Source organism: Neltuma alba, unplaced genomic scaffold (genome assembly GCF_004799145.2).
Source record: "Neltuma alba isolate B1F8T4 unplaced genomic scaffold, ASM479914v2 tig00007631_pilon, whole genome shotgun sequence".
NCBI lineage: Eukaryota > Viridiplantae > Streptophyta > Magnoliopsida > Fabales > Fabaceae > Neltuma > Neltuma alba.
This window is the reverse complement of record NW_021634834.1, coordinates 61,652-71,580: the sequence shown is the minus strand read 5'-3', so window position 1 is coordinate 71,580 and position 9,929 is coordinate 61,652.

The window sequence follows — 9,929 nt, the reverse complement described above, 5'->3', positions numbered from 1 at the left end:
CTTTATCTCTATTTAATATATAATTCTTTCCCAAAAAATCTACATTATAATAAATAAAAAAGAAAATAATACATTCACACTAAAAATTCATTTGAGTGACTTATAAATAATATTGAAAATTTTTTTTTCTGCCTAATAAATAGGATCAGACAAGTATAAATTATCATCACCCTTCCGAATGCGCTCCACTAAACTCTCATGCATAGCTAAACAATTTTGAAAACAAGACGATCCGGCCGGTTCCTTCATGTGGAGGGAACCATTCACAACTCTGCTTAGAATTTGTTTGGATTCTCAAAAGCCAATTCAAAAAAGCTCAAAAGCTAATTTTGAGGCAAAATATTAAACCTGAAGTCACATTTTTGGGTTACAAATACCAAATGGGTATTCAAACTGACTTGTTACTAAACCATAAATTACAATCCACACTAATTGGCTTTGGCCTTGTTATTGACCTTGCAAGATGCAATTACAGTACTACTATGAGAAGTTGCATAAGTAGTGCATGTTTTATATATAGTGTTTATTTGACTAAATACTATAGAGTTAGAGTAAAGTTAAATTCAATTTTGCAAACCTTAATCCAAACAAGCCCAGTGGTTTTATTTCCAAGTCCAAACGGATACTGTCCATGAACTGGCATTATCACTCACATGACATGTCTGTGAAGTGGGCAACAAACACAGACCTGCAACGTTATTAATTTGATTTGTATGAGGGAAAGAGATCAGGCTAGCTAGTATTGAAGAGATTGTTGAAGAGCATTGGCGGAACGCAAGTTATTATAAACGGCATGCCAACCAGCTTGCGCTGGATGCACCAAATCCCAGAAAAAAGCCAACTTAGGATTGTCGCACACTTTGTAATTCTTGGCCATGATCTTTTCGTCCACGCTTCCACAATCGTACCGCCTGCCCATCCCAACGCAACAAGGCTTGAACAGTTTCTTTATGTTATAGGTGCAGGGATGGTTCGGGGCGGACATGAAACTGAGGAAGAGGTCTAAAACGACAAAGCTGGAATTGTCGTTGGCTTCTTCCCTGCAATTTTGCCAGACCGTGGCTTAAGAGGGTGTTGTGGTGATTGACGAAGGTGTTATGAGTAGAGTTGCACAGCGAAAATGAGGATGAAGCTGTCGTTTTCAGGTGGCAGCCTGCTGCTGGTTGAAGACCACTCACTGCAATTTTCTTCACAAAATTTTATATATTTTGTCCATATGTGTCCTTTTTCATTGGTGTTGAGTTTACACAAAATTTTAAGAGCGAAAGCGATAGCCTAGGTTGGAATTTTCAGACTTTCAGTCATGCCATCAACAAATTGAGTTATGGGGCCATTGGCATGTGGAGTGTGGAAAATGAGTTAAGCTTTGGAACGACGTCGGAATAGTCAAGACTCAAGTTCCATGCAGGCAAGGCAAGTGAAAGGATTTGAAATGTAAAATAATGACATGACAAATACTCTCTCCAACCGTAAATTTAAGATCTATATAACTAATTAATAATTAATAGATATTAAGCAATATTTAGTTAAACTAGTTATTTGTAATAAATGTGTATTATTTATATTCTAAAATACCTTCTTATTTAATACCACTTCCGATTCTTAATATAAGAATTAATCAGAATTCAATTTGGTCTTAAATATAATACTCCAATCTACTTTAATTTATCTCTAACATTTATTCACTTTTTGTGGGTAGTCCCCATATTGATTGTGCTTGTTAAGAGGTTTTCATTAAGTGACTCCAATATGACACACATGATTAACAATCATACAACATTCCTTTCTTACAACTAACTATATTAATTAACTATTTTTCTTAATTTTTATAAATTGGTAATCTAGATCTTATATTAGTGACTGAAGATAGCACTTACACTATGTAATACTCCCTTGACAGAAAATCCTTTGGCATGTATAATTATTAGGTAGAGTTTAGGAAGAATGTTATAAATTTAAGAGGCAAAGAGAATTGGAGTTTTATATTTAGAATCAAAATAAATCCTTTTACTAAGCTTTATATTTGAGATGGAAGGTATAGTTTGCTGGGCGCTCTTTAAGACATCGACAACTCATTTTAGTGCAGAGAAATTTTTTTGAGGAGTTTAGCAGTTCCAGAAGAAAAACAATTAAGGGAGCTTCATTAAAATAAAAAAACTATGTAATTAATTAAGCATGAAAGATATAATCACTTTACAAATACCCTGTTGTATAATATAGCCGAAAGTATTTTGTAAGTAGGTAGGTAAAGAATATTGGAGGCAATTACGAATACGATAATTAATAATTTCGAGTCAAGTTAGTTTTACGACTTTATCTTAAAAACGATCAGAAAAGCGTTAAATCAATAAATATATTGCTTTTATCTAGAAGAAATTGAAAAATTGTTCATTGATAGTAACTTCTGACTTTGCAACCCAAAGATCACCTAAACTTTTCTATATAAAGAAGCACCTCAACCTCCTTCCTTGCTCATCAAATTTGCTCAGTTTTATTCTTAGCTTCAATCATGCTGTCTCATCATTCTCTCTCTTTCGCCCTTATTCTCTTTCTATCAACCTTTTCCATTAATGTCTCTGCAACAAATAATAAGCTCCCAAAAGGTTTCAGCATCCACCTCATTCATCGTGACTCACCACTGTCACCCTTCTACAATTCCTCGATGACCCACTCGGAGCGATTTCAAAACGCTGCGCTGCGCTCCATGTCTCGAGTGAATCGCTTTGGCCAGTCCTCCATGGCTAAAACAAGTGAGTCAGTAGAAACCAATCTGTTCCCAAATGATGGAACTTACCTCATGAACATATCTGTTGGGACCCCCTACAGAGAGATGGGCAGTTCACACACAGGATTCCAATGCAAACCTTGTCCCAAGTGCCCCCCTCACGCATAGCTCTTTGATCCAAAAAATTCTTACCACTTATACGACTCTCTCATGTGGCTCAGACCCTTGTAATTCCCTACCTCCTACTAGGTTTTATATTTAAGACCGAAGATATAGTTTGCTGGGCGCTCTTCAAGATATTGACAACTCATTTTATTGCAAAGAATTTTTTTTAAGGAGTCTAGCAGTTCCAAAAGAAAACAATTAAGCGAGCTTCATTAAAAAAAAAACTACGTAATTAATTAAGCATGAAAGATATCACCACTTCACAAGCAACTCAAACTTTTCTATATAAAGAAGCAGCTCAACCTCCTTCCCTGCTTATCAAATCTGCTCAGTTTTATTCTTACCTTCAAACATGCTTCCTCATCCTTCCCCCACTTTCGCCCTTATCCTCTTTCTCTCAACCTTTTCCATTAATGTCTCTGCAACAAATAATAAGCTCCCAAAAGGTTTCAGCGTCGACCTCATTCATCGTGACTCGCCATTATCACCGTTCTTCAACTCCTCCATGACCCACTCAGAGCGAGTCAGAACGCCGTGCTGCTCTCTCTATCCAGATCTAATCGCTTGGGCCAGTCTTCCATGGCTGAAACAAGCGAGCTAGTAGAAACTGATATATTCCCAAACGATGCAAGTTATCTCATGAAGATATCTGTTGGGACTCCACCTGTAGAGAGGTGGGCACTTGCAGACACAGGAAGCGACCTTATTTGGTTCCAGTGTTCACCTTGTCCTCAATGCTATCCTCAAAACGCACCCCTCTTTGATCCAAAAAGTTCTTCCACTTATATGTCTCTGCCATGTGGCTCAGAGCCTTGTAATTCCCTACCCCAATTCTTTGTGTAAGGCCAACTGTATCCTAAATGTGGAACATCAAATGAGTGTACCTATTTCTATTCGTATCTGGATAAGTCATACATAATGGGAGAACAGGCGCAAAATTAGTTAGTTTTGGCCAAGTTGCTTCGTTTCCTAAGACGGTTTTTGGGTGCGGACACAACAACAATGGACTATACAACATGAACAAAGCAGGACTTGTTGGGCTTGGTCAAGGGAATTTGTCGTTAGTTTCACAAATGGGTAACGTGGGTCGCAAATTCTCCAATTGTCTGCCTGCTTACAGTCCAAAGACCACAACTAAACTAAGGTTTGGGTAAGAAGCAGCGATATCAGGAAATGGGGTTGTGTCCACTCCGTTGATCACAAGACCTGGTTCCTTATCTTTGTTTTACTTCCTCAACCTTGAAGGTACTACTTGTATTATGTTTTACTCTGAGGTGATTCATTTATTTTCATTTCAAGTTAGTTTTATAATCTTGAATTGTTCCCTGGTCTAATCATTTTGTGTGAAACGGCCATTCATCGACAGGTATCACTGTTGGACAGCAGACAGTGCAGACAGGTGAAAGCAATTGGTACATAGTGATTGATTCGGGACGACATTTATGATACTTCCAAAAAGATTTTATAAGGAGGTTGAAGCTTTGGTGAAGCAAGCCATTGGAGCCCACAAATTGTGTTACAGCAATGCTAACTCCATCCAGAACTATCCAAATTTCGAGGTTCATTTCACAGGAGCCAACCTTTCCATAAAACCTCAGAATTTTTTCTTTCTCATATCCAACGATGTTATATGCTTCGCAATGCTTCCTACAAATGGAACACGCATTTACGAAAATGTGGCTTAGATTGATTTTGAGGTGGAGCATGATCTTGATCAGAGAAAAGTTTCTTTTGCTCTTGTCGATTGCACTAAACAGTAGAGATTCTATGATTTGGTTTGGATGAAAAAATAATAGAAAAAGGAAAATATAGAGGGAGAGAGAATACTATAAATAAAAACTCTCTAATTTTTCTTTTCATCCAAACTAAGTACCAGTAATATAGTTATATGCTTGATGAATAATATACGCGGCTGATACAGCTCAAGTGAAACATAGGCATTGTAAACCCTCTCTCTCTCTCTACACACACACACACATGTATGCGCGTGTATACCGCGCTTTTGGAAGTATCTAAGGGAGAATGTCTGTAATTATGAATTAGTATTTGAGAATATAAAAGAAGACTTAAAACACGTAACTAAATTAAATGACAAGACGGAAGAGTGTAATAGTTGTCATTTTATAATGTGATATCATTAATTTAAGTAAAAGAAACACATATTTTTGACAATATTTAACTAATTTCTTTAGAAAAACTTAAGTCAAGTTCTTTATATTTATTATGTCAAGTTCTTCAATCATACATAACTATGTGTCCTTTTTTGTTCATAATTAAACACTATTAAATGCTAATATTTAAAAATATATGACACACGATCATGTGTGATCAATGAACTTGACATAATGGATATAAGAAACTTAGTATAAGTATTGTTATTTTTTTAATCTATCCAAATTAATTAAGTAGATATGGTATTAATTAGGGATGGGAGGCAGTATTTTTTTTTTTAATTTTAGTTTATAGCTTGCCGCGCGTTTATCATGCATAAATTAATAAGCTTTAAATAATTTGTACTAGACAAACGACATGAACGTATAATAGAAATTACTGCAGTGATATTTTATATGAATCTTTATTTTGCGATATGAATGATTAAGTGAAATGGTGGTTGACTAGGTTGACGTCGCAAATAATCAAGATTCAAGTAAAATGAATTGAAATGTAAAAATGACATAACAAAGATAGCTGGAAATGCTATTGTATGGTCTTATTTATATGGTACTTTCAATATATTTTACATAGATCAAGAGAAATTTTAAACTGTATTAATTCTTCTTAACAACTTTCTAACTTTACTCTTATATAATATATAATTCTCTGAAAGAATTATCTACATTATAATAAATAAAAGACAAAATAATACTAAGACAATCCGGACGGTTCCTTCATGTGGAGGGAACTATCCACAACACTTCTTAGAATTTGCTTGGATTCTCAAAAGCCAATTAAAAAAGCTCAAAAGCTAATTTTGAGGCAAAATATTAAACCTGAAGTCACATTTTTGGGTTACAACCAAATAGGCATTCAAACTGACTTTTCACGAAAACATAAATTACGTTCTGCACTAGCTAATTGGCTTATTCCGCACTAATTGGCTTTTGCCTTGTTATTGACCTAGCAAAATTACAGTGTTTATTTGACTAAATCCTATAGAGTTAGAGTAGGATTAAAGTCAAGTTTGCAAACCTTAATCCAAACAAGCCCAGTGGTTTTATTTCCAAGTCCAAATGGAAGCTGTCCATGAACTGGCATCACCACTCACATGACATGTCTGTGAAATGGACAACAAACACAGACTTGCAACGTTATTAATTTGATTTGTACGAGGGAACGAGATCAGGCTAGCTAGTATTGAAGAAATTGTTGAAAAGCATCGGTGGAACGCAAGTTATTATAAACGGCATGCCAACCAGCTTGAGTTGGATGCACCAAATCCCAGAAAAAAGCCGACTTAGGATTGTCGCACACTTTGTATTTCTTGGCCATGGTCTTGTCGTCCACGCTTCCACAATCGTACTGCCTGCCGATCCCAACGCAACAATGCTTGAACAGGTTCTTTATGTCATAGGTGGAGGGACGGTTCAGTACGGACATGAAACTATGGACGAGGTGTAAAACGACAAAGCTGGAGTTGTCGTTGGCCTTCTTCCCTTCAATTTGGTCAGACCTTGGCTTAAGAGGGAGCTGTAGTGATTGGCGAAGGTGTTATGAGTAGAGTTGCACAGCGAAAATGAGGATGAAGCTGTCGTTTTCAGGAGGCAGCCTGCTGCTGGTTGAAGACCACTCACTGCAATTTTCTTCACAAAATTTTATTTTTTTTTTTTTCCATATCTGTCTTTTTTTTATTAGTGTTGAGTCAGCACAAATTTTTAAGAGAGAAAGCGAGAGCCTGGGCTGGAATTTTCAGACTTTCAGTCATGCCATCCAACAAATTGAGTTAAGAGGGCCATTGATCTGTGGAAAATAAGTCAAGATTTGGAACGACGTCGGAATAGTCATGACTCAAGTTCCATATAGGCAAGGCAAGTGATATGATTTGAAATGTAAAATAATGACATGACAAATACTCTCCCCAATCTTAAATATAAAATCTATATAACTGTTTTATAGTTATTAAGTAATATTTAGTTAAACTAGTTATTTGTAATATGTGTATTACTTATTCTAAAATATCCCCTTATTTAATACTACATTTGGTCCTTAATATAAGAGTTAATTAGAAATTTAATTTGGTCTTAAATATAAAACCCCAATCTAGTTTAATTTGTCTCTAATATTTATTTATTTTTCTCAAAGTAGTCCCTATACTAATTGTGCATGTTAAGAGGTTTTCATTAAGCAACTCCAATACAATGCACATGATTAACAATGACAACATTTCTTTATTACAGCTAACTATCTTAACTATTTTTCTTAATTTTTATAAATTAGTAATCTAGCTCTTATATTAATGGCTGAAGATAGTACTTACATTGTGTAATGCTCCCTTGATAGTAAATCCTTTGACATGCATAATTATTAGGTAGAGTTTAGGAAAAATGTTATAAATTTAAGAGGCAAAGAAAATTGCAATTTTATATTTAAAATCAAAATAAATCCTCCTACTATCCTTTATATTTAAGATGCAAGATATAGTTTGTTGGGTGCCCTTTAAGATATTGACAACTCATTTGTTGCAGAGAATTTTTTTAAGGAGTCTGGCAGTTCCAGAAGAAAAACAATCAAGGGAGCTTCATTAAAAAGAAAAAAACTACGTAATTAATTAAGCATGAAAGATATAATCACTTTACAAATACCCTGTTGTCTAAAGATTAGCGAAAAGTATTTTGTAAGTAGGTAAGTAAAGAATATTGGGGGCAATTACGAATACGATAATTAATAATTACAGGTGAAGTTAGTTTTACGACTTTATCTTAAAAAGGATCAGAAAAGCATTAAATCAATAAATATTTAAATATACTGCTTTTATCTTAAAGAAATTGAAAAATTGTTAATTGACAGTAACTTCTGACTTTGCAACCCAAAGAGTATAAGAAGCACCTCAACCGCCTTCCTTGCTATCAAATCTGCTCAGTTTTATTCTTGGCTTCAAACATGCTTTCTCATCATTACCTCTCTTTTGCCCTCATTCTCTTTCTATCAACCTTTTCCATTAATGTCTCTGCAACAAATAATAAGCTCCCAAAAGGTTGTTTCAGCATCGATCTCATTCATCGTGACTCGCCATTGTCACCTTTGTACAACTCCTCAATGACCCACTGGGAGCGAGTTCAAAACACTGCGTTGCACTCCATGTCTCAAGCGAATCGCTTTGGCCAGTCTTCCATGGCTGAAACAAGTGAGTTAATAGAAACCAATCTATTCCCAAACGATAGAACTTGCCTCATGAAGATATCTGTTGGGACTCCACCTGTAGAGAGATGGGTAGTTTCAGACACAGGAAGCAGCCTTGTTTGGTTCCAATGCAAACCTTGTCCCCAGTGCCCCCCTCACGCACAGCTCGTTGATCCAAAAAATTCTTCCACTTATACGACTCTCTCATGTGGCTCAGACCCTTGTAAAGCTCTGCCCTAATTTCTTGTTCAAGGCCAGGCATATCCTAAATGTGGAACATCGAACCGGTGTACGTATTTTTATAGGTACGCGGATCACTCATACACCATGGGAGAATTGGCCACAGAATCAGTTAGTTTCGGCCAAGCTGCTTCGTTTCCTAGGGCGGTGTTTGGGTGTGGACACACACACGTTGGACAGTGCCTCATGAACAATGCTGGATTATTGGGCTTAATGAAGGGGCTTTGTCGTTAGTTTCACAAATGGGCAAAGTAAGTCGCAAATTCTCGTATTGTCTTCATCCCTACGGTCCAACGACCACAACTATACTAAGGTTCGGGGAAGAAGCAACCATATCAGGATATGGGGTTGTGTCCACTCCGTTGATCGCCAAACTTGGTTCCTTGTCGTTGTTTTACTTCCTCAACCTTGAAGGTACTACTTGTATTACGTTTTACTTTGAGGTTTTCCCTTTATTTACATGTCAAAAGGTTGCTCCCACTCATTAATTCTGCAGTTTAATTTTATGACTCTTTGTTCCATGGTCTAAATTGTTTGTGTGAAATGGCCCTTCATCCATAGGTATCACTATTGGACAACAGACAGTGTAGACAGGTCAAAGCAATGGGACATGATTGATGCTGGGACGACAATGAAGATACTTCCGTCAAGCTTTTATGAGCAGGGTGAAGCTTTGGTGAAGCAAGCCATTGGAGCCCACCAATTCATACTATAGAACGATCAATTCAAATTGTCTTACAAAAATGCTAACTCCATCCAAAACTTCCCAAATTTTGAGGTTCATTTCACAGGAGTCAACCTTTCCTTAAAACCTCAGAACTTTTTCTGTCGCATATCCAACAATGTTATATGCTTTGCAATGCTTCCTACAGATGGCATGCCCATTTATGGAAATGTGGCTCAGATTGATTTTGAGGTGGAGCATGATCTTCATCAGAAAAAAGTCTTTTTTACTCCTGTCGATTGTACTAAACAGTAGAGATTCCATGACTTGGTTTGGATGAAAAAATAATAGAAAAAGGAAAATATAGAGGGGGAGAGAATACTATGAATAAAAACTCTCTCTCTAATTTTCTTCTCATCCAAACTAAGTACCAATAATATAGTTATACGCTTGATGAATAATGCACTTGGCTGATGTATCTCAAGTGAAATGTACGTACATAGGCATAGTAAAAGAATGTCAAGACGAAGAATAACTACTAATATGTGTCATTTTATACGGTGATGCCGTTAATTTAAGTACAAGAACCATCCTAGTTCTCAATATGTCTGAATTTACTATGAAAATAGGGTTTCTGATATATAAGATAAATACGACACTTGTTAGTTGTGACTGTTCTTCCTAGACACAAGGCACCCTCTTCTATATGCGGACCAAATACGTACTGTTAAGTTGATTCATATGCCATGCGTTGGTTGACTTGAATTGGAGTCAATTCATTTGTCATAAATGAGGCTG